Source organism: Mus caroli, unplaced genomic scaffold (assembly GCF_978045245.1).
Source record: "Mus caroli unplaced genomic scaffold, Mus_caroli_1 scaffold_7, whole genome shotgun sequence".
NCBI classification, from domain to species: Eukaryota; Metazoa; Chordata; class Mammalia; order Rodentia; family Muridae; genus Mus; species Mus caroli.
In genome coordinates, this window is record NW_028227262.1 from 42,588,270 (window position 1) to 42,615,167 (window position 26,898).

At 37.2% G+C, this 26,898-nt stretch overlaps 1 protein-coding gene and 1 long non-coding RNA gene across 3 annotated transcripts in view; both read right to left on the reverse strand.

Moving 5' to 3' along the window:
* The window catches only part of LOC110295865 (contactin-4), a 1,019,336-nt gene that overhangs the window by 658,016 nt on the left and 334,422 nt on the right, over window positions 1–26,898 (reverse strand). The gene's annotated exons all lie outside the window — the stretch shown is intronic.
* Window positions 1,983–25,201, reverse strand: LOC147003863 (uncharacterized). The gene is made up of 3 exons (XR_015047501.1): window positions 24,894–25,201; window positions 2,334–2,528; window positions 1,983–2,238 (listed from the first exon to the last, which is right to left on the reverse strand). It is a non-coding gene; the product is annotated as an uncharacterized LOC147003863 (long non-coding RNA).

Here is a 26,898-nt window from a genome sequence, read left to right on the forward strand (position 1 = left end):
ATAACAATGTGGCTACTTTTCTGCACTAAAGCCAAAATCACCACTAATCATCAAAGTACCACTTTTATCATCGTCCCCAACTGGCTGGCCATTCTTTCATCCCAAATCTAAGCATAGCAATTTATGCTTTCATTGTAATAACTGATGAGCCCCACAGGCTTTCTGCTAGGCTTGATGCTAATTTCTACACTATGAGTTACCATAACCACCAACCGAAGAACATGCATGGGCTAGACTTTGGTCCTGTATGCATTCATAGCAGATGAGCAGCTTGGTTTTCATGTGGGTCCCCAAACAACTGGAAAGGAGGCAGTCTCTAACTCTGTTGCCTACCATTGGATCCCCATCCCCTAATTGGACTGCCTGGTCAGGCATTATTGGGAGAGGATTCACTTAGGCTTACTGTGACTGGATATTCCAGGGTGGGATAGTACACAAGGGAGAGCTTCCCTTTTCTGAGGAGAAGAAGAGGGAACACTTGAGGGAGGTGGGAGTGGGAAGAGAGTAGGAATGAACATGAAGTTTGGGGGGTGGTGATTGGGAGGTAAAGTGAATTCAAAAATAAATAAATAAATAAATAAATAAATAAATAAATAAATAAATAAAGAGCTCAAGCTCTGAATCAGCTCACCCTAGTGGAAATTCTAGGACCAGTTACAAGCTCAGTGACCTCGGATAAATCAATAAACTTGCCTACACTCTGTTCTAAACAAATAGATCTTGGACAATACTACTTAAATTCCACAGCACTATAAAGCAAACTAACTGAGAAGCAAATTCTGAGTAACTTTTGCTTTTATTATTAATTTTCATAGCAGGTAATATACATATATGCATTAGTAAAATAAAGGGAGATTGCCATTTAGGAAGAGAGAACAGAGGCAAGGAAATAAACATCTTGAATTATGAAGTATATCGTACTTATTATATTCATAATAGTTCCTTTAATCAAGCCCCTACGTATCCTCTGAATATGACTATAGTGGTACTAGCCATTCATAAGACTGTACAGATAAACTCAACTCATCACCCTATACAATCTGGATTTATCAGACCAGACAAAGTTCTTCCCTGGTAGAAGCCATCAGGAGACAGAGTTCTCGAATTAATCTGTGACTCTGTTGAACATGAAGCATCAAGAACAGCTCTCTTCCATAATCTATAGCCATATTTCCCAAGACTCTTACAGTGTCAGACACACAGTTGGTACTCTATACATAAAACCTAATTGTTTCAGAAGCAATGTTCACCTGAGAAATGTCTAGTAAAATGCCCCACATTAATAACTGTCTTGTATGTGGGAAGAGTTTTTGTGTAATGTATTAGGGACATTTGGCCCTTATGGTTCAATCAGTCTACTTAGAACCACTATATATTGTTCTATTTCCTATGTTAAGCAAAATCATCATGCTCATCTTTGTAATTTGCAAGAACAACAACAACAAAAAAAAACCCAACAAAACAAAAAACAGACAAATAGGGTATAGTAGTCTTAGATACCACAGGAGAAATGTTAAGAGAAGGCCCAGTATCTGCCTCTTCCTCTGTGATATGTGAGTCATGGAGACATTGTAGACACAGCTACATTCCAGAGTTTTCTACTTATTGAGCTTTCGTAAAACTAGGAATCATGAAATGAATGTCCAAAAGCTGCAAAACACATACACATATCTTCTGTCTTGACAGGACATATTCAAAATAGAGACAATCAAAATGTGTCAGAAAATTACTTTTTGTACAAAGTCAATGAAAAGACATTGAAAAAAAGGGGTTAGGAGTTAACTATGGAACTGGCAAAGCTACTAAAGAACATGATTATGAACTATAACTATGGAACTGGCAAAGCTACTAAAGAACATGATTATGAACTATAACTATGGAACTGACAAAGCTACTAAAGAATGATTATGTAGATAAATTACACAAAAGATATTCTAAAAGTTGTCTACCTTTGCCTCAAACAATAGAGGCATGGCCTCATCAGTAGCAGCTCACGCAACATTTCTGGAGCCACACAGTAGTTCTCTCAGGTTTTATTGAGAAATTATGAACAGTCTCTGGTTGTAGAAGATGAGCCCAAGATGACATAGTAATGATAACTCCCATTTATTCAGGGTAAAAAGCAGACAGGGTCTATATTTGCTTGGCATGCTTCAGAAACTGAAGGAAACTCAGGGAAATTAAACCATCTTCAAGTCATTGATTGCTCCAGAGACTCAATTGTGGGGATTATTCAGCCTGAAAGGACAGGGACCCAGTTAGCCTTTGCAGAAGCTGGAGCAGTTTAATAAAAGACTGAAGCACATTTTAGAACACTTGGCTGTTTTAAGTACCATCTCTGAAAGACACTGTCTTTTCTCATCCTGCTAGTCACCTGATGACCATCACAACGAAGGAATGCAAAAGAGCACAGTGAAGAGGATGGTTTGCCAGGTCATCAGAAAAGCTGAGGGCCGAGCCAATGTCATCATTTGATGTGACATATCTGAGAGTAGCTAGTTTATCATCCATTTTTCTTTGAAAAATCTCTGCAAACAGAAGGTGAGGTTATGAATCAGGAAAGGTAGCAATGCCCTGTTTCCTTACCTCTTCATTATTCTGATTTTTCTGTTTTTTACTTCCTGTCCTCAGTGACTCTGTGGCACATGTTTTAATCTGGATAATTCAAACTCAGTGTTTCTTGTGAAAGAAAATAATTTAACTCATAAAGTTTGGTGGCAAGGGAAAAATTAAAAGACATGATGCGGTCAAATCTCTCAAATACCTTTTAACCTCTCTCTCACCTTTAACCATTCTTAGGGAAGTATGAACATTACTTGTATATCATAAGGGGGACAACATCATCAGGAATCTGCTAAGAATGCAAGCCTCTTGCTCCAGGTAGTAAATGTGTGTGATTCTCATAACTACCTGTGATTCATTTATCAGATTCTAAGTGAGTAGGGGCACTCAATCACTTACTCTTATTGGTTTCAGTTGAGAAAAAATGGTAGCTCACAAGCATATGTAAAAAGTGTGACATCATTCCATCTATGACATTAAAAGGAATCATATCGCCTAAATAAAAGAAGAAAGGACTACTACTGCATAGGGCCCTGCCAGCAAGGGGAGTGTTTGGGAATATTGGGTAGCAAAGACATTATTCTGCCTTACAGTCACCAAGCTAAAAATCTATAGCACTGCTTTTACTTCATTTGCATTTTTATCCTATTATGGAATCCATTTAAAAGGAACTCAAAAAAGACTCTGTCCATATAAAATAATCTTAATAAAACAAGACAACCATTTGGCTTCCTTGACATTAATGGAAAGAAATGATAAACACACATGGGCACTAACGATGTAGAAAAGAAATCCATTCCTGAACATCATACTAATAAATAGCATATTTTATCAAGTATGCCAATTACCAAATAATCATTAAAAATGGCTAGAAGGAATAGATATGTAATGCCTGATTAATATCTGCAGAAAATACAGATATAAAAATAATTGAAATATACTTGTAAGCAAAGGATTTCAATTCTAATATATGTTATTGAAGAAGCTAAATTTGAGTTATATAACTGTTTTATGCAGGAAATATATGTTTCTTAAAAATTTCTTAATACTCATTTCACTTTAAAAATATACTTTTCACAGGGGTAATGTTAGTACTAAAATAGACTCAATAAAATGCTATGTCAATACGCATTAACATTTTATATATATGTATACATACATATATATATATATATATGTATATAGGTGATATATATGTATGTATATATCACAGACCAAGCCATATTCATTTAATTCATAGCAGCAGGTAAATGTTAAAATGTTATCAGTAGCTAATAATTTAAATACATCTCTAAGATAATAAATTATACTGAACGAGATACTATACAATCTAATATTCAAATTGAGGTTTTTGAGAAACCTGTATAATTTCTAAGGTTATAACTAAACTTAAAGAGAACATTCCAACCTCTCATCTTCACATCCATGCAAAGACCTGTGTCTACTCCAAGGCCCTTGTTACTCAGGAAGCAGCAGGCAGGAGGTTTTGGTCTAAGCAGAAACTATTCAAACAGATTGTAAGTGAAGCTTAGAATTTCTCCAAGATGTTAATTAAAAGCACAAACTCTAAGCATGGGGACAGGGTATATTCTTCAGACTTTCTCAACTGGGGAAGAAAGTAAATAGACTTAGCAGAAGAGATCTGAAATCTAAACTGAACTTGATAGAACAATATGGATCTAAAATGCATCCAATTAATTCCCCAGGTGCTTGGAACATTCACATTGGTGAAGAAAAATATCAGGTGTATAAGCTAAGTACAGAAAAGGGACAATACGATGATGTAACCGATGAGAGACCTGGGTGTCTTAGTCTACCACAAGCTCAGTTCTAAGTTCTTTGTTAATGCACCTGCTAAATGAGGTAAAATGGAGCTGTGGACAAAAAAAAGAGGAGGCACATACGCGAACACATATCAGAACACAGCTGGGGCATCCCTCCAGTGATAGTCATAACTCCTCTCTTCTGAATGAGTTGATAAGAAAGAAATTATGTAACTTTTTACAGAACAAAAATTTAAACTTACTTGTATACTGTAACTGTATTGTATATCTTCCTGACTATAGAGATTATTGTCATAAGGTTCCTGGAAATGATGCTTGCCATTTGTTGTTTTTGTTCTATCATAGGATTTTTCAATTAAGAAATAATAAACATTCTTTTTTAATTAGGTATTTTATGAAATTCCTAGGCAAATGGACCGACCTAGAGGGCATCATCCTGAGTGAGGTAACCCAATCACAAAAGAACTCACATGATGTGTACTCAATAATAAATGGATATTAGCCCAAAAACTTAGAACACCCAAGGTACAAGATACAATTTGCAAAACACATGAAACTCAAGAAGAACGAAGACCAAAGTGTGGACACTTTGCCCCTTAGAATTGAGAACAAAACACCCATGGAAGGAGTTACAGAGACAAAGTTTGGAGCTGAGACGAAAGGATGGACCATCTAGAGACTGCCATACCCAGGGATCCATCCCATAATCAGCCTCCAAACGCTGACACCATTGCATACACTAGCAAGATTTTGCTGAAAGGATCTTGATATAACTATCACTTGTGAGGCTATTCCGAGGCCTAGCAAACACATAAGTGGATGCTCACAGTCAGCTATTGGATGGGTCACAGGGCCCCCAATGGAGGAGCTAGAGAAAACACCCAAGGAGTTAAAGGGATCTGCAACCCTATAGGTGGAACAACAATAATAAACATTCTTAAAAACTCACATTTAATCACTTCCCTGATGTATGTAAAACATTGGTAATAGTAATATCGATGACATTGCTAGTTTAAATTAACTATAGATATTTTGTGACATACTGTGTTGTAAATTATTAGAGGATACTTGACTAAACTATCTATCTATCTATATGTATATATATATACATACATATATATATATAAAGACTGACAAATGACTGCTTGTCCTACAAGCTTACACTGCACAAGGAAGAAAGGGCCCAGATCAAACTCTGAAATTTGGCTGCATTAGTTTGAATCCAGCATCAGTAATGTTCAACTAAATACAAAGTACCCAAACCCCTGCCTAAACTTCCCACTGGTAAAATAAGAACAGTAATAATATTTATTTAATGGAATTCTAAGAATTTACAAAGTTCCTCTCTATAAATTAGACTCTATTAATTAGTACAAAATAAATACTCAAAAGATGCATCATGCCGCGTGTGGTGGCACATGCCTTTAATGCCATCACTTGGGAGGCAGAGGCAGGTACATTTCTGAGTTTGAGGCCAGCCTGGTCTACAAAGTGAGTTCCAGGATAGCCAGAGCTATACAGAGAAACCCTGTCTCAAAAAAACCAAAACCAAAACCAAAAAAACAAAACAAACATGCATCATAGAATCTATTAAGAAGAAACAAAACAAAAATATACTTGCACACCATAATGGTAAGATCATAAGAGAGCTATTCACAGTACCCCAAAGATGTAAACAGCCTAAACATCCACACATAGGTTATTAGCAAAATGGAATGTGGCTTTTATACATAAAGGCAAACCGCTGTATAATTGTTGGTGTGTAAAAATAAATGGAGTCTGATCTCCAGGCAGGTAGGCTATGATGAAAAAAAAAGTATGACTTGGATACAGGGAGGGTTGAGCTATTTCCTCCATACCCCTGCTCCTGACTGTGCAGAGTTGGACTTATCCAATTTCTCTTCACCTCAGTTCATGCTATAAAAAGCAGAGGTGACAAAGGGCTAACTGAATGGCTTAGTGTGTGAATTAAACTATGTGCATTGTGGGGTAAGTTCAGTTTTGTGATAGAGAACATGCCTGCCCTGTGTAAGGCCTGGAGTTGCATAGCTAGCAGCATAACACCACACACACACACACACACACACACACACACATACACACACATACACACACACACATACACACACATACACACACACACACAAACACTGTGGATAGCAAAACAAAGTCTACCATATACAAGGTTCTTAACCTAAATATGATACAAGCTTAATAAATCTTAGGGATGCTGAGATTGATCAACTTTGAGGAGCCTAGAGGAAAGATGAGCAAAATTTGAATTGCTTAATGCTATATGACTTTTAAAATATGTTTATTCTTTTTAGATGTGTGTATGAATGCTTCTCCTGAATTTATGTATGTCCATTTTGGGTGGGCCCAGTGCCTGGAGAGGCTAGAAGAAGGTACACTATCCATTGGAACTAGAGTGAAATATAATTGTAAGCTATCATGTAGGAGCTCAAAACCAAACTCGGGTCCTCTGTAAGAACAGGCATGGTGAATGAATAACTGCTTCATTGATCTCATAACAGCTGAGCTGTTGCCCCAGCCCTAGAGCTAGGTGATTCTTAATTTAATAGTCAACACAGTTAACCTTTGTACTACCAGCCTTTTCACAAAACTTGTCACTCTTCATAGCAGTACATCACAGTAATGTCATCCCTTTCCCCAACACTTGTCAAGAACCTACCCAAGACACCAGAAACACAGAAACCCCTGGCTTAACAATACACTGAAACAAATGGGTTTGGTATTTCATGGCTTCTTGAGGTACTTTTTCTCCATCAATTATGAAATTAAAAAATGGTAGAGAATGCTCCCTTCTCATGCCATACTATCAAAGCAGTTGAAAATGATTACAGAAGAAATTCTGGTAACTGAAAGTATAGAAACAAAGATGCCTCCTATGAAAAGAAACCAAATGCCTAAAACAAGGACACTTTGACCCTTTAGTACTTCTCATCTTTGTGCTTTGTTTCTAACACTTGAACCATTTATACTGTCCTCTCTGGGTAATGATCATTTAGAGGGCTGACATTCACCCAGAGTGGTTGTAACAGTTCATTACACTTGTTGTTCCAGCTGTTAGAACAATCGATAACCTCAAATGAAGAGTAATGGTTATGATAAAGCCAAGCACGGGTTGATGATCCTTCCTCACCAATATTAAATTTGCCTATAGCTTCCTGCATATGTGTTTGCCACAGTCCTTGCTGCATTCTGCTTCAGGCAATTCCTGGAAATGCTTGCAAGTCCACTCCTCCCTGCAGAGGAGGCTCACCCATTTCCTCTCCTGAGCAATCCAGCGGTAATGTGCTGCTTCCTAGCCATATTTACTGGCTTTATTTTCATCTCAAATGTCATTGACAGGAGACATATGCCTGGATTTCAGTTATTTTGCTATTGCATTTAATTATTTGTAATCCAGGACACTTTCCTCTTTTCTTTATCTACTTCCAAAAGCCAAACCATATCTCTTAATTATTCAACTACTAGCCACACTGAATCTAACAACTGTATTTTAATCTTTGCTGCAGGATAAATGCAACCAGAGTTCTTTTACAAGAATGTTCAGCCAGCCAGATATTCAGCCATTCAGTCATAAAATATTTACTGTGTATTGAACTCATGTGCGGGGCGGCAGGGTAAAAGGCAAGATCATGACTGGTGAAGAGTGCTAAATATCTAGAATTTGGATTGAGAAATACTTGCCTTGAATTCTGGTCCTCACCTTGACACAGGACAGCAAGGAAATGATCTTTGCGATACAGGTTTCCTACTGCCAATGTAGGGACAATTACACCAGCATTCCCAGGATGTTATAGTATTCTAAGTGCATAGTAGCAAATAAGTATCACAGAATCCAATATTTCAATATTTTTCATATTTCCCCATTCAGGAAAGCATGCTTCCTTATGTCCAAGTGAATGATTTTTTCCCTCTAAAATGTCCTTAGAAAAATGCCAATATATTTTCCTATCATTTATTGGTTTCAGGTCAACTGATCCTTTTGTTTGAGCAATTCATAATACCAGCTCTCAAGCTACACAAATCTATTCAAAGCTATTTATTTATCTTTTTGTATTATGAATAAAGTCTTATTTCAAACCTGAAGGATCAAATTATAATCGACTTGTTGAAAAGCTTCAAGGCCTCACATCCCTTAGATTAAATTTCTTTATTTCTTTTCTTTTTTCCCTCCAGTGTAGCCTGGCTAATTCATATCCAGGATCTTCCTCTGTAGAACAAGCTGGCCTCTAACTCTGAGAGACCTTCATCCCTCTGCTTCCTGAGGACTGGAACCAAATGCATGGGCTACCACCGTTGGCTTAAGTTTTTTCTTTTTTTCTTTCTTTCTTTTTTTTTTTTACTTAATGCAATCAAAATCACATGAATTCTACAGCATTTATGAGATCTGCTTCTGCAAGAGCTTTCTGGATGCAAATGATCTTCATTGACCTTTTATTGAAAATGCAATTTGTCTCACTCCTTCGATTACTTCTGGTAGACATCTAATCTTCGTTGTCAGTTTGACTAGTTTTAAAGCTACCACAGAAACACACATCAGGGTGTGTTTATGTGGGTGTTTCCTAAAACTTTTATCTGAGGTGGTGAGTCCCACTCTGAAGTAGATAGCATATCTGGGGGGCTGGAGTTCCAATAAGAATATCAAGGTAAATTAGAAGGAAACCAGTCTAGTATTCTTGACTAGGAACATTCTCTTTCTGCTTCCTGACTAAGGCAAAACTGTGAACACCTCATACTCCCACCTCATCTTCTCTGTCTTGGTGGACTGTATCCCTTCTAGATGTAATCTAAAATGAAGTGTCCCTCCCTTCTTTCCCTTATTAGAACACAGCAGCAAGAAAAGTAAGCAAAGTGTCTGTGAAGACACTGCATATACATGGAGAGCTTTACAAACACTATCTGCTATTAACCAGAATCTATCTTTACCCATAGAATTTATTTTTTCTTATCCTTTGAAGTTTAGTGGCACACAAATGAACATCTTCCTCCTAAAAATAATTTTAATGAGTGTTTATGTTTGGAATTCACATGAAAGTTCACTGCAGGTTACAAATTAAATTGAGAAGTTACAGATTCTTTTTATTCTATATCTTGAAGATTCTGATTTGATTGGCTTCTATTTTTCTTGTTGGCTTAATCACGTAATTACAAACTAGTAGACTATTTCATGCAAAGAGATTGTTCCACAAATTAGGTTACTGTCATTTGTCATTACCATTTCTTTCAAAATGTATGAAATTGTGCAATCTGTTAACACCCGCCTTGGTGTATATCATTTTATTTCACTCAGATGAACATTAGGAATAATTGTGAAGACCTCATCAGAAAAATAATTAAAAATCTATCATAATACACTGTAGTGAATATCTGCACCAATCAAGACCTGTAGAGCAACACGAAATATTAATTTTTTACAGTTTATGGAGATGGTAATAGGTTTTTGTGAGGTTGTGCCTGTGTAGAAAGGCAGGGTTATATGTTGCCTTTGCTTGATAATGTTTTATACTTGTTTGCCATCTTAGTTTTTATAATAATATAAAGAAATAAGTCATTTGCTTGACTAAAGATTGTTTCTTTACCAGGTGCCTTTACTTCAAAACTCCAGTAAAGGGCATAAATAGAAATGATTGATTTTAAAGGGAGTGGAGCCTATAATTAAAGATAAATACCAATTTAATGAAAGACTAAAATTGCAGATGCAGTTATGTATCAGGGACCTGCCCATGCTCCTCTTAAATACTACAAACTAGGGGAAGAGAATAACAAGCAAGCTCTCTAATTACAGATGAAGAACAAAATCGGTACTTTTGTAATTACTAGGATTTAATCATGCCAAACTAGGTCCTTTTCTAAACAGAATCCTCTCTAAACCTACCAGAAGGCACATAAGCACAGAGTTGTGGCTGTTGAGGATGGACATGTACACCATAGCTAAATTCACATGAAGATGCACAAACCAGCAGACACACTCATGCCCCTTCAATAATTAACTTAGTTACCTGCTTAATTCAATAGTATCCTGAGACTAGGTTTGCCTTGATTGACTTATCTGTGCAGCAAAGAAAGCTCAAGTCTGGGCTAGGACAGAACAAGAAAAAAAAACAAAACAAAACAAAAAAAACACCTCTAGCTCAGAACGCCATAGTCTCCATTCCAACAGCTTTGGTTCTAATTCTGATTCTGTCCACATGCTCTATAGAGCTGATATTCAAGTTAGAGCTTGATATCCCCAAATCCTGTAAATGTTTTCTCATGTATACGTACTTCTTAGGCTACTCCAATGTGAGAGTGTGAATAATGAAAACATCATGTCACAGTGAATCAATATAATCCCTCTTCATTTTTTATAAATATGTTTTTTTGTTTTTGTTTGTTTGTTTGTTTGTTTTTGTAAAATAGAGATTTAATTCCCCTCCTCGATTTTTTTTTTTTTTGGTTGTGTAGAGACAAGCAGATTTTTCTGTTAATTCCAAAGCCTCACAGTTCTGTAAAAGCGTATTACTCATATAGTCAAGGCATAATTGCCAAGAGGCAAGACAATGGGATGTCTTCCCAGAAAATAAATTTTCTGGAAAAATAGACATCAACATCAAAATGATTGCTTTGAAGTCATTGTGAGGAGAAAGGCATATGTATGATCACCCTTATCAATTATTAAAATATTAACCTTAATAAAAGTGGAAATGAGTAAATGTCCCTGATGTTAGTTAACAAATGCATGGGAGTCAGATATAAATATATATAGTAGAAATCTAACATAAAATGATTCCAATCCTGTTTAAAAAAAAAAAAAAAACACCTCCAGACCAAAACTCTTTGCAATATACAAAACACTCCATTCATGCTTATTTCAAACCATAATGGAAATAAAATGAAGCCTGCTGCCCTAGATTGTATAATCCTACAAAAGACATTAATGGAAGCTCTAAAAATCTAATTAAATTTTAGAGTGCTAGTAATGTCTCCATAAGGCTCATGTAAGCTATTATCTACATTAATAAAAATTAAATTCAGACTATCTGCGTATCTGGGTAATGATATACCTGGTCTCAAGGTCATTTGTATTTCCTTACTTAAGAATCATACTTCTCTAATCTCATAAATAAGATTTATTAATCAGGAAGGAGAAAATGAAATCCCCTCATTCTTATCTATACTCTTCTTTTAGGACACAGAATGAGGATTCAGTCAGGAGTCATTCTGGAGGACAGTTACTACAGTGTTTTATTACTCTCCTTTTCCCTCTATAATAAAAGAGGGATGATGGAGCTGGTACGGGGTTTGAGTTAGCTCTAATTCCTTGGTTCTGCAAAGATGAAGACCTGCTATTCAGATCTTAACATCCATGTAAGGAAGTTGAGCATGTCAGTCCATCTATAACATGACAGCAGACCTAGCCAATAGGTTGAACTCCCACTTCAGTTAGATACTCTGTCTCTAAATGTAAAGTGCTAAGGAATTAAAAAAGAAACCTGAAATCAAGCTCTGGCCACAAACCACACCTGTGTATTCACCCATAGGAATATTTACATAACAACACACACACACACACACACACACACACAGAGGCGGGGGCAGGGAATGGTCTCATTGATTATGAATGCAGATGATGGTAACTCAGCCTCTCTTATGGTCTGCTATCCACCTCTGTCAACCTTAACCCTTGCTTTCTACAGGTCTCTTTCTAAGACTTATGTCTCTGTTTTGTTTTGTGAACCACTAATTGTGTCTCCCTACTGTAGTCTTTTGGGCATTTTGACCCCACATGGTGAACATAGAAGGCAATGTGGTCTTGTGCAGCTTTTGTTTCATTCTGTCTCTGTTTTTTCCATCTTTGTCTGTAAGTAGTTAACTGAGTAAGTCTGTGATTTTAAGGCACACCTTATCTTAAACTCAAAAGAGGGGCCATTTGTAAATCAAATCCACTGGCCTTGTTTCAGCAGCGAGTCTACTTTAAGAATAATTTAATTTCATTCTAAAAAACGTTGAATAACATTTGGCTCATAGGTTCCCTTTTTATGATTGCAAGACTAGACTGGAGATTATATGGTAGTAAATAGCTTATATACTCAAACAATCCCAAAGCCCAATTATCATACTATGTCTTTTACTAGATTTTAATCATAAAATATTTTACTTTTCTCACCTCCAGTCCCCATATTCCTATTGACTAGTTTATTGAAATATAAAGGCATTACACAAAATTTAACTCATGTCAACGAAATTACTTTCTCTGGCTCATTCTACTGCAACTCCAGAGAGCCTTGGTTCTTTCCCCACACCTGCCCTAGGTATCATTGCAGAGCATAGTCTATCCTTATGCAGAAAATTCATCTGAGATTTCAGTTCTTACTTTTACTCTATTTTCAGTAGGTTTATATCACACTTACTTCTTCCCAGGGCTTCATCTCTGTCTCATTTATGTAACACAAAACACTTTTTTTTTCATGTCCTTTTTTAATTAGACATTTTCTTCATTTACAGTTCAAATGCTATCCCCAAGGCCCCATATACCCTCCCCTCACACTGCTCCCCAACCCACCCACTCCCACTTCCTGGCCCTGGCATTACTCTGTACTGGGGCATATGATCTTCTCAAGATCAATGGCCTCTCCTCCCATTGATGGTCAACTAGGCCATCCTCTGCTATATATGCAGCCAGAGACACAGCTTTTGGGGGGGAGGGGTACTGGTTAGTTTATATTTTTCTTGCTCCTGTAGTGTTGCAGATCCCTTCATCTCCTTGAGTACTTTCTCTAGCTCCTCCATTGGGGGCCCTGTGTTTCATCCAATAGATGACTGTGAGCATCCACTTCTGTATTTGCCAGGCACTGGCATAGCCTCCCAAGAGACAGTTATATTAGGGTCCTGTCAGCAAAATCTTGCTGACATATTCAATAGTGTCTGTGCATGATATGCACTCACTGATAAGCAGATATTAGCCCAGAAACTTAGAATATCCAAGATACAATTTACAAAACACAGGGAACTCAAGAAGAAGGAAGACCAAAGTGTGGATACATTGCTCATTCTTAGAGTGGGGAACAAAATGCCATGGAAGGAATTACAGAGACAAAGTTCAGAGCTGAGAAGGAAGGAAGGTCCAACCAGAGACTGCCCTACCTGGGGATCCATTCCATAAACACGCAAAATATTTTTATTGATGCAAAATGTACATTGAAACTACTATGTATTTTTAGTGTAGATTGTTGAGCTTGAACACGGGTATATACTTGTCAAACTACCACCAACACTAAATTTAAAAGACATTCATTTTCCCTCCAAGACTTTCCTTCAGCTTCTATTTACTTCACTAAGCACACTTAACATATTTTGGATCTTTTAAAATTATATTTTACCTGTATAGCATGATAATATTAAGTATAGATGCTATGGAATACACCTGATTGTAAGAAAATTTCCTTCATGACTTGATGGAAATCTACATAGATTGATCAATAATTTCACATCATCCTGTCCTCCAAATCCCTGGAAATTGATACTATATTATTAGGTTCTTCATATTTGATGAATTTGAGTGTCTAGACAGAAAAAAATATCCTATAGGAGTTGCCTAATTTTGTCTGCGTGATTGCATTCAACATAATGCTCCATGTTCACATATATGGTCTTAAATGACAGAATATTCTTCCTAAGGCTGAATAATGTTTTATTTTATAAACACACCACAATGTAAAAGTAGACCCTACCCATGACCCAACACTCTAATTATGATGCATCTCCAAAGAATTGAAAGTGGAATCTGGGAGTTATAACATACTTATTGCCACACTGTTCAAAGTTATTTCTAAATGGTCATCAACAGAGAGCCTATTCCTGGTTAATAAAACTATATTTCTAATAACAATCCTGAAATGGCAGAGCTTTCCCTGATTATATTTTCCTCTTTGATTACCGACATGTTCTAACCACAATGTTCTTGTCGAAAAATAAGCAGAATTCTAGGTTTTCTTTAGCCCTAAGCATCTTTCTTCCTTTAATTGGAAAGTGATACAGTAGCATGTGCCCTCTCAAAACTGTGAACTTTTGTTTGGAAGTGAAAATTAACGTGCTTAAAAAAGCAACCCAAGTTAGATACTTAAAGCAAGCACATCTGGAGATAGAAAGTCAGTGTTGCATGCTTTATTAATCGATGATAAAATAGCACATTACATGATATGCATTCCATAATTCACATTCCCACCAGAACTGCATTCCAAACATAAATCAGACTTGATCACTATCAGTTAAAAAAAAGAGGACATTTGGACTTTTGGTAGGATTCACAGAGGAGGAGATATATTCTCTTTTTAGAGTTTATTTATCAGTAAAATTTATCATGTGGCACACTATAATATTACCATCACAGCTAAACCAAAAGGGAAGGAGCAGGAGGCATAGAGGAAGAGGAAGAGATAGAGGAAGGGAGAGAGAAAGAGAGAGGAGAGAGGGGGGTAGGGGGAGGGAGGGAGGGAGGGAGAGAGAGAGAGAGAGAGAGAGAGAGAGAGAGAGAGAGAGAGACTATTGTAAAGCTATTAATGGAACCACCACTTCCAGCGCCAAGTGAGTAAGGGCTGTCAATTAAGCAGACCTGACATATGAGCCAGATAAATCAGTGCTCTGCAACTTGTTCAAACATTTAGAGAGTTTCACATGTTCAATTGATTGTTTTAAGTAAGAGAGTCTTTCTCAACTTTACACTCATGCAGTATTCTAGTTACTGATTACCAAGATTGGGATTAAAATACTTCACAGTAGATGGGAAGGGCAGATAGTAAGGGTAAGAGGGGTCAAGGACACCATAGGAAAACCCACAAAATCAACTAACTCTGGCTCATAGGGGCTCACAGACACTGAACCGACAATTAGGGAGCCTGTGTGGGATTTAACTAGGCTCTCTGTGTTACAGTTGTATAGCTTGGTCTTCTTGTGAGACTCCTAAGAGTGGCACCAGAGATTGTTTATGACTCTCTGGCCTGTTTTGGGGCCACTTTCATTCTACTATTGTTGCCTTTTCCAACTTTAGTATGGGAAGAGGTGCCTAGTCTCACTGCAAATTGATATGCCATCTTTGATTGATATTCCTGCCTGAGAGGTCTGCCCTTTTCTAAAGGGAAAAAGGAAGAGATAGGAAAAGTGGGTGGAGATATGATGAAAAGGACTAAAAGTGGAGGAGAGAGGGAATAGTGCAGTCAGGATGTAATATGTAAGAGAAGAATAAAATTTAAAAGTAAAAAAAGAGAAAGAGCAGGAATACTATTGTGCAAATATACTCTTATTAATTAAAAATTAGTTAGTTAGTTAGTTAGTTTATTTGATCCCGACTTGAGATCTTGTTCATTTCCCATTCCACTATGACTGTTATGCCAATCTGATTGCTTCCTGCTTTGAGGTTGGTTGTTTTCACTATTTCCTGGGTGACACAGAGGACATCAGGTCATTTTATTCACGTATACACAGGGCATAACTGTTTTTATGTTTTCAACAAAATTTCAAATCATGTAATAATTTTGAGAGAAAACAGTCGAGGAAACTAAGGATATTTGCTGTTGTGTCACAGGCTTGAAATCTAAACACTAACTACAAGATTTTAGACTGTGTGCCCTTTACCAAGTTTATGCATCCCCTCATTCCTAACAAGATATGTGGCTTCCCCTGGGGATGATCACACTAATTGATTGTCCAGTGCCAAATGGACAGCCCTGGAAACGTACATACAAGTGCCATTATATGGATTATTTGTTTATATTTAGGAATATATATATATATATATATATATATATATATATATATACATATATATATGCACGCACACACAAATGCATGTTATAACTTTGTAATAAAAGTCTATGAACTTGAAGGAAACAGTGAGTGATTTATAGGAGGGTTTGGGGAATGAAAAGGAACGAGAGAAATTTTGTAATTCAATTATAATCTCAAAAAAATAAAAATAATAAAAATGATAAAGATAGTATAGAAACTTGACTAGATATTCAGAGATGATGATGAAAAGCAGTGGATATTCTTATGATAAAACCCTACAACTTAGTACTTGATACATTTATTTCAATATGTTTTGAATTTTAAATATATGTGAATAATGATATAAAATTATATATTGTTTAATTAAAACATGCATGATGCAATCCCCAAATAAGCATTTTCTTTTATGTATATCAGATGATATCTTTTGCAAATAAGCAAATAAAAGTATACAAAGAATTCATATGACAAAAAGTTAATTTTTAATACAGGTTCAGTCTATTTGAAAAGTTATGACTTTAATATTTCTGATATAAACTATAATTAATACAAAAATTATGATTTCTTTATTACAATACTAATTATTAAAGACACAAGATAATTACAATGTGCTAAGATTTATGATTGGGCCGAAACATTTCAACATACCAGGCATTCATTAAGAACTTGTTATCTTGTAACCACTATACTTAAGCTCCTTAGATTTAGGGAAGAGAAGGTGTTGCTACAAAATAAATTTTTGTGTGACTTGTAAAAAAATATAAATGTTCAATATAACTTTGTATAATGTATTGATTCAGGCTGGGAGGTAAGACTCGTTATCACAGAAGGCAATTAGTTAATGAAAGCTAAAAGGGGCCAGCATGTGAAATCACAAGAATACTTTTGAATTGTAAAATAAATTGTGATATATATTTTTTATCTATTTATTTATTCTTTGTAAGTTTCATATCATACACCTGTCCCACTCATCTATCCATCCCTTTGTATCGGCCCTTTGCCCTTGCAACCTGCTCTCAATAAAATATGCAAGCAAGCAATTAAAAAAACAAACAACACTAACCAGACCAAAACATAGAAAACATCTCATCATGAAAGCTATAGTATGTCACAGTGTGACCCATAGTTCATCTCTGTGTCCACATTTCTTCAGATGTAAATGCTCATGGCAATGAGCCATTGGTCTTGTTCAAGATCTCTGGTGTCTATGACATCATCAATATTGGATTCTTGTTGGGACTCCTCTCATTGCCCTGTGTCATGGAGATTCTGAAGCAGGACTGCCCTTTCACATGTTCAACTGGCTCTCTCTCATCTCAATCACCAGGACAAGCTCTGTGGCACTGTTCCTGTTTAGGCCATTTATTGCTGCCATCTGCAGGAGGCAGGGTCAGCTATCCTACTTGTATGCCGTAAGTGCCAGCTCACTGGCACCCACACTTCCAGAGCCAGTTTCATTGTGTTCCCCAAAGTTCGGGGCCCACATTTTCAAGTGCTGCAGCTAGTGAGGGGCTGGGACAGCTCTCCTGATCTCACACCCTCATGACAATTGAGGCTGGATTGCTAACTCCCCTTAGACCAGGGACAGTACTATAGTGCTGCCCAGGCAAGGTGCTGAGCCTGATGTCCATGTGAAGTGAACCAGGGGAGCCGTCTCTCCTGCTTCCAATACTCCTCTGTCTAGATTTCAATTCCTGCTGGTGATGAAGGGCAGGGCCAGTTATGCACAGCCTTGGCCATTCATGTGGTTCCCAGAGGTTGCCTGGACCAGGGATATCCTTATCTTCTCTACTGGTAATAGGAGCAAAACAGGTGGACACTGAACCCTGACACTGTGTAGCCCTGGACTCAACCATGGCTCTCTGTGGCAGATAAGGTTGGGACCTCACCAAGGAATCAGGTAGCAAGCTTGCTACTCATAACTGTCTACCCCTTTCTACCCTGAAGTCTCCAGTTACACCTCTCTTCATAATGCTCCAGTGGTTCCATTTGCCTTTCCCATCTGACTTTCACATACTTGCTCATTGTGGTGGCTCCTGTTGCAGGCTATATATGCATCTAGTGGACTCCTATGCATGGCAGAAAAAGGGTGTCTATGTGCTGCCTGAGCCATGAGCTAGAGATCTGGTCTGGCATGGCAGTCCACAGGTGTCTGTCTGTCTTCCTCCTCCTGTGCTGTGCTACCTGTATTTGATTGGATTTGATTTGATTTGCTTTTCCCTGACTGATATCAGAACACCACCATCAACAAGAAGCCTCTTTGCCTTTGCCAGTTGTGGGTGTGTGTGCATGTGTGGGGGGAGGTATGTGACATATCTTCTTCATAAATAAAAGTAAATGAAACAGTCTTAGTTTGAAACTAATAAAGAACTATTAAGAAATCTCATCCTATTGCAGAAATGCGTTAATAAGGAAAGTGATCTACAAGATCAAGAGACTGAAAAGACAGAAAAAACTAGGACATGAAGGGAATGTGAAACAAAAATTGTGTTTGTAGTGGTTCTAAGTTAGTTAAAGACATAGTGTTTATTGCAAGAATTTTTCTAGAAATTGAAGAAGCTTTACATTCTTAGTATGCCACAATAAAATACAGCTTAACTTTAAAAAATGTTTCATCACTGCAATGTTTTAAAATACATGCAGTCATTGATCAGTTATGCATATATGTGAATATATGCCTACCCATAGTTTTTTTTATAAAATTTAGGTTAATAGGACTGGGGATATTTCTCAATATTAGAAAACAAACTAGCATCACTGAGACTCCAGGTTCTGTCTCCAGCAGCAAAAGAAACAAACAAACAAAATGTTTATTAATTGATTAAAAATTAGGTCGGGACTGTTATCTATATCATTCCCTGTCCCTCTGTTTCTGTCTGTCTGTCTGTGTTTCTGTCTGTCTGTCTGTCTCATTCACTAGCTGTGTGTATGTGTGTGTTTCTGTATATATTGAAAATCAAAACTTAAACCTCAGGTATGAGGGGGAGATGTTCTGCCATTGAACTATACCTCCAGCCCTAGATCATTAATTTTTAAAATATTTTTCCTTGGTTAACTGAGAAATTTGTGAGACATAGGGTTAATAATAATCAGAGGGTACAAGCATGAACTAGGAGAGGATAAAGGCTCTTCCTTTCATGGTAATATGACTGAGAAGGCAAAATACATGAGGACAAATTCTTTTAGTACAGAATAAAAGAATTAGGTCTGGAGAGATGGCTCAGTGGTTAATAGCCCTGGCTGTTCTTTCAGAAGATCTGAGTTTGACTCCTAGCATCCACATGGTGGCTCACAACTATATTCAACACTGTCTCAAGGAGATCAAACAGCCTCTTCTGGCCTCTGTGGGCACAGATGTGTAAGTGGTGCACAGACATATTATGCAGGAAAAATATCACACACATACAGTTTAATTAAAAAGAAATTAAGAATAGGATAATAAGAAATAGCACAAGACAGAGGCAAGAGGGTTGTTCTATCCCAGGTACTACTTGTTGGTGATAAAGGGAATGTGTTCCTGAATGACCTGGAACTATGTCAAACCACAGGTGACTTGTGCTATGATATACATGCTGGGAACCAAGAGATAATCTACTCTTCTGAGCCTCTGAAATTAAGTACTTAATGGAGGAAACTCTGAAATCAGTCTGGCAGGGCATCGTTCACTTAGTAACTATTTGCCCTTGACCAGGTTTTCCAAATTGAGAATAACTCCTAATTTATAAAATGGTGGGTTGTGATGACAACTGAAGGACTAAACAAAGATTAAAAACTACAACCAGAATATGGAAAACACCCAAATATACACAAATATGAACAAAATTAAAAGGAAGACTTCCTGACTTGAAGTGTTGAAAGTGGTCTGTAATGGCTAGTTTTATCTTCACTGGATACAAGCTAGAGTCATCAGAGAGGAGAGAGCCTCATTCATTAAAATGCCACCATAAGATCCAGCTATAAAGCACTTTAATTAGTGATAAGTGAGAGTGTGTTCTGCCCATTTTGTGTGGTGCCATACCTGGGCTGGTGGTCCTAACTTATATACAAAAGCAGAGGAAGCAGAACACAGTGCTCTTCCAAGGCTACTGCATCAGTTCCTGCCTCCAGGTAACTGCCCTGCTTGAGTTCCTGCCCTCACTGATTTTGATGTACTGTCATAAGAAACTGTGAGTGAAGTAGACCCTATCCCTCCCAAGTTGCTTTTAGCCATGGAGTTTCATCACAGCAACAGTAATGCCAAGACAGGCCCCCAAATCAAAACCAGCAAAGAATAATACATACATAGTAGTCCTGTTTCTAGATCATTCTGGAAGGACATGCAAATAGGGAGGTCTAAAACTGTGGTATCTGGCACTATTTGCAAAATCTCTAAGAATGGCTTTTCTTGGATGTCTTTTTTTATTATTTTATTTTTTTACTTATCCACTTTACATTCTGCTCACTACCCCTTTCCAGGTCACTCCCTTCCACAACCCTTTCCCTACCACTTCACCTTCTCCTCTAAGCAATTGAGGGCCCTCTTGGGTATTCCCCCAACCTTGATACTTCAAATCTCTTTGAGGCTAAGCACTTCCTCTCCCCTGAGGCCAGATAAGGCAGCCCAGCTAGAAGAACTTATCCCACTTATAGGCAAAAAACTTTTGGGATAGCCCCCATTCCTATTGTTCAGTACCCACATGAAGACCAAGCTGCACATCTGCTACACAAGTGTGGGGAGGTCTAGGCCCAAGCAATGTGTGTTCTTTAGTTGGTAGTTCTGACTCTGAGTGCTCCAAGGGTCCAGTTTAGTTGGTTTTCCTTTTGAGTTCCTATCCCTTTTGGGGCCTGCCATCCTTCCTCTTATTCTTTCATTAGAGTCTCAAGGATGTCTTAATGCATGCTTAATGCATGCTTTCCTTAGCCACATTCTCCACCAAGAATTATGTACTCTACTGAAGATCAAGTGATGAAGACAGCAGGACACATGAAGGCAAATAGCATTATGAAATATTACTGGGGAATTAAGTTCATAGAAAGTCTGATTTAAAATTCCAGCCAACTTGCTTTTTACCTAGTAACATTTCACACTGTTGACTGGGAAGAAATCATTCACTCTGGAGGGCATGTTAAAATTCTGCAAAAGGGAATATAGTGACATTGCTATTGGTGGTATTTTCATTTTCCTAGTTATTTCTTGTTAACCAACCACCCTTTTATTTTGTAACCTATAATCCTCATGCATTAAGGAAGTTAGATGACTGGGGTAGGGGGTTTGGGGGAGGAGTAGGAGGGTTATTGTGTGACTTTCATTAGGACCATAAGCTTAATTTGGCTGTCTGAAACTCTCACAGAGAACAAGTTCTTCAACCTTACTTTTGTTCAGAAAGATGTATTTACTCCTGTCCTTTTCAGAGCAAGGAAAAAGACATGATGAGAGTTAAACCCATAGGATCCTGATACCACAAAGTACAACATATGCTGCAGTGACTCCTGCAGTAGCAAACTTCAGTAAAGTCCATGCTTATTTATAGCACATGGGGAGCTTTACTCTTCTGCAGACAAGCTTGACATCAGAATCTGAATTCAATTCAAGGAGTGAGGGTATAGGTATAAATGAGCCACAGGATAATGTACTCAGAAGGTGAGAGTTTACTGAAATTTAGTGAAAGGAATCAAGGAGAGAATGAGAAAATAATTGGCATGAGTAAAACCAGCCCTTTAAGAAAAACATTGTTTAACTAGGAGACAGCAACAAAGTCCTCTCAAATTCTAGAGGCCAAGAAAGAAGAAAAACTGATTCTATTCTCAATCCACATTAGCATTGCACTTGCTGATCTTTGCACCAGTGTGGCACAGCTCATTAAAATAGGCATGGAAGTCTAGTTGAGCATGCCAGTAAAACAGGACCACAACTGTGCCACAGCAGGAAATAAGGACTCCTGAGATCTCTCAGACACTATCCACCAACCAGGAAGCATACACTAGCTGAGAAGAGGCCTTGGCACATAGATAGCAGAGGACTGCCTGGTCTGGCCTCAGTGAGAGATGATGCACCTAATCCTTGAGAGACTTGAGCCCCAGGGAGTGGGGAGGTTTGACAGGGTGGGGATGGGGGTTGGGAGGTTGGGTACATAGTTTTGGAGACTGGGCTGTGGGGTGGGTGGGAGAAGGAATAAGATGAGAAACTGTGGAAAGGGGATAAAGTCTGGACTATAATAAAAAAAGATTGAAGATAAAAAATAAGCAATAAAAAAAAGGTGAAGACATACTGTAAAACAAAAAAACAAAACAAAACAAAACAAAAAAACAAAAACAAAAACAAAAACAAGAAACAAAAAAGCCCCAAACTGTTTGTCCATGGTTAACACAAACCTTTCCTATGCCCTCCCCAAGGTCACAGAACATTGTCAACTATGTGCACCTAAGCAGAATTGTCAGATTAGGAAAGTTTAGATTTTACAACCTAAACCAAGTCAGAAGTGAACAGAATTCAAATTTTCATTCATTCATTTAGCCATTCAGTTACACAGCACTTAGCTCAGCTTCTCCCATATAACAGAGATGATGCTCTAGTGCTATAGGAGAGAGCATATTCAATGCTGTCAGGGATAGTGATAACAGGAAGTGGGCTGTCCCCAAAACTGCACAAAGCCTTAAACTGGTACTAAGAACATTACTGGATACCAGTGGAAGAGGAAGGGAAAGAGGAAGATGAGTTTGAGCAACTCCAGCCAAACCTACCATGTAACAAATAGATAGCAAGAAAATATGAATTAGATGACAAAGAGAAGCAGGAAAGAAGACTTAAATATTAGAGTCATGTGACATGAAATACAAATGAGATCTATTCAATTATGAGGATTCATGAATTCGTGATATCCAAATTTTCTTTAAATTTATATTTAAAAATTTATGCAAATTGTTAGAGATAATTCAAAGTAAAGAGAGTTATAAAACTATAGGAAAAATGCCTCCCTATGGAGGGAGAAATAATATAAAAAAAAAACCTTTAGGTACTAAGGTGTTGAAATCATTTGACACAAAATTTTCTATACTATACACTTAAATATTACTTTCTAAAAAAAAGGTAGTTAAGGACAGATTATAAATGTTTGCAAGGATGACATACTCAGCTGCATATCTGTTCTCTAGATTCACTAACAATTGCAGTCTGTTCTCTTTCTACTCTCAGATGTTAGGACTGCATGTACTGTGACCACTTAGTATAGAGAGATATCCAGGTAGTTCCAGAACAGAAGCAATATAGATATCCTTATTCTAGGGTCCCGTTGCACATCAGAACCACTCTATCTATCCATCTCATCATTTTAGAGGAATGGATTTCTGATCCTCTGACCTCTCAGCTGGGGATTCTGGTTTAGCATCATTCTTCAGGATTAGCAATCAGATGGAAACACAGGAAGCTTAAGTAGACATTCAATCATGCTCAATCTGTCAAGCCAATCAGATTTTTTTTTAAACTTCTTAGCATGTGGAGAAAGCAATAGCATTCAAGGCTTGGAGGGTAGGAAATTCTAATTATCTAGATCTAGTAATCTAGTAAGCTATGAGCTTAGTTTTGTCAAAGGGTACACTGCCACAGGAGTAGGAATCTGTGCATTCTGATTTTAAAAGGCAAAATGGAAAAAATACAAAAACAAAAACAAAAAAAAGGCAAAACAAACTGGAAAATAAAAATGTTTTGTTTTCAGTAAAACCACAGATGAAAGAACAACAGAATTAGTGAGAGATTCATTCATTTTTTTTCTTACTCTATATTTACCCATCTAGTACTTCTCGCATGATAGACTGTAGTGGGGTGACAAACCCCATGCTCACAACAAACATTGTAAAGATGAAGGATGAATTTCTACTCTGAATCCTCACTGAATTTAGACATTTGTCTAATATGACTCCACATGATCTCACTTCTGTCAGCTCTCCTTTACCCTGCTGCTCTCTTTCAATTTTGTGGTGATGGAATCTGGGTGCTCTGTGACTGATATTTTTCTTTCTACTCCATTTCATCTTTCCCCACTTCTTCTGTTGCCTTTCTGGATTTTCTGATCCTTCAATGCAGGACATGACCTCCACTGATGGGTGTCCCTACTATTGGAATTATTTATCCACTGCTTCTCTTAGGTGTTATTTGGTCACTGATCCTACATCCTCACCTAAGACAAGACATTTTGCACTCAGTTGGTCGACAGTTAGCAGTGCCTGTCACTGCTTTATCTTCATGTCGCTACCCATATTCTGACCTAATATGATGTGTGTTCACTGTCCCTCTCCATCTCCCCTTTGCTCCTGTCTTCCTCCTCTTTCTTCAGGGACTTGTACCATATCCCAGGCTAGTTTCTTTTTCCAGATCCTCCTTCCTTAGCCTCCTAAGAGTACAGCCATATGGCACCAAACCAGGTGCATTGTTTTCCTTAACCAGAAGACAAGCTCCAGCAAAAAGTTTATATCCATTTTAGTCAAAGATTATTCATGAAGGGAATGGTGGTCAGCTTAGAAACACATGTCTATACTAAATAAAAAATAATTTTTAAAAGTATGTTAAATTACACCATAATGAAAAATATAGGATTATAAAATATGGTAGTTGCAACAATTGAGGAATTTGCTAACATTAGGGCTTTCTGAAGCAGTAATAATTCAAATTTGACCATACTGATTTATTTACAAATGGTGTAAATTATCTTAGTCCTTGATAGAAAATGGACAAACAAGAAAGCACAAAAGAAACTGATTGGTTGATGACATAGTACCCACCTGACCACATAACTAAGTGAAGAGAAAATAATGCAAACTGGACCACTCCCCCATTCTGATCAGCCAGTGCAGTGCTTTCCTGTCTCTGAGCCCAAGCATCAGTGATCCATCTTTAGGCTGAATACAGATTTCCTGCAGAATCGAGGCTCAGTCTTCTAGAGATTTCCAGTATTGCTCTGTCCCATTTGTCTGAAATTACTGTGACAAGATTTCAAAGTGATTGGCATATTTTTTTTCTTATTCCACCATTGCGATTTTGTGGTGATTTGCACTCTTCCATATAAAAATCCACATATGAACTTACAAAATGGCTTCCTTAGAGCTAATGCTAAGATGCACTAACAGGACACTTGCCTTCGTGGTTTAAAGGAGAGCAAAGCACCGAAAGAAGAAAAGACTGTAAATGAGAGAAAAGGAGGAAGGAAGCTCAGATGTCCTGTAAGAAACCATTGGTCATCACTGAAAATGGGGATGTTGTTTTCATTTGCTGTTCTCCTCAGGTTCATCACTAGATGAGTCACTGTCAACCACAGTGGAACCAACTCATCAATTACATGGAAGGGACATGTTTATCAAAGGAACTTTGATCTGCTCTGCTTCTAAGTTCTTCGAAGGTAGAGCTGACCTTACAGCATCCACCTAGGAAAATTATACTTCTGAAATACTATTAATTCATAAAGAATATCTTCACCTAAGTAAATTATTTCATAGATGCAAAGGATTCTCAATACTATATGCTTTCAGAGAATAAGTACAGATATTTAAATTGGCACTAAACTTAAAATTATAAAGAAAGAATTCATGCCATTTGCCACTTCATTTAGGATTCATGTGCATGTTACAGCCATGACAGATAATTTTAAATAAATTGTAAGTAGTAAATATTAAAGCTGCTGGTTTGCTATCACCACTTAAATTCAAACAATATAAGATTCATGTAACAAGACAAGACTAACCAAGCCACTAAGCTGTTTTTACATTTGAAGGATATCACACAAGATACAGCATTTGTATGATTCCCACCTCTCTTTATCTCCTAACCAACTCCTTTCCTGTCCCTTTAAAATTCATCTCCTCTTCTTTTATTATTATGTTAATATATAATTTTATGTATATGTATGCATAGACACATATTTAGGATTGGAGCACACATCCTTGAAAAAAAAAAGTATATCCACAGCAGCATTGACTGCCTCTAGTGCTTAACCTATGTATAGAGCTTTGGGAAATTCTTTTACATCCCTATTGGCATGTTGGCGAGTGTAGCCTTTGAAGGTCTTATGTGCGCAGCCATGCCATTGAAAGATCATGTGAACATCACTACTATCAAAACCACTGTATAGAAACAGTCTTTCGGGTCTTTGGGCTCTAGCAATCCTTCTGGCCCCTATTGCACAACTCTCCTTGAGTCTTATGTATAGTGGTTGTATCAGATGCTCTGTTTAGTGCTGGACACACTATAGTTACATATTCTCTGCATTTTGACTAGTTAGTCATGCATTGCTACATAACCTCAGGCTGCTACATAAAGACACATCAGTGATGAGGGATGCTTGTTATAATTAGCATTTCTCTCTTTCTCAAAGAATCTCACGAAGATATAGATATGAACAAAAAAGATAAGTTCTCTTCCTTTATGAGAACAAAATGCAATTTAATATTTAAGCAGTATAACATAAAAGAAACAGAGGAGAAAGACTTGTGGGTTTTTGTTGTTGTTGTTGTTAGATATAACTTGACATCTAGCTCAAAACCTTATAGATAATTAAATGGCCACAAGTATAGCACACATCTTTTATTTCTTTCATTTAATTCCTAGGAATAATCCATTTTATCCCAGTACTCTTCATGCTTAGATCTTTATGGCTCAAGATATACTGTCTATTGTTTGTTCACTTTTGTAGCTCCATATAGGTAATTTATAAAAACCTAATTGGAAAAGCCTATGCTTAATTCTATGTTATATTTAATGAGAGTATAAAATGACACAATACAACTAAAGTAA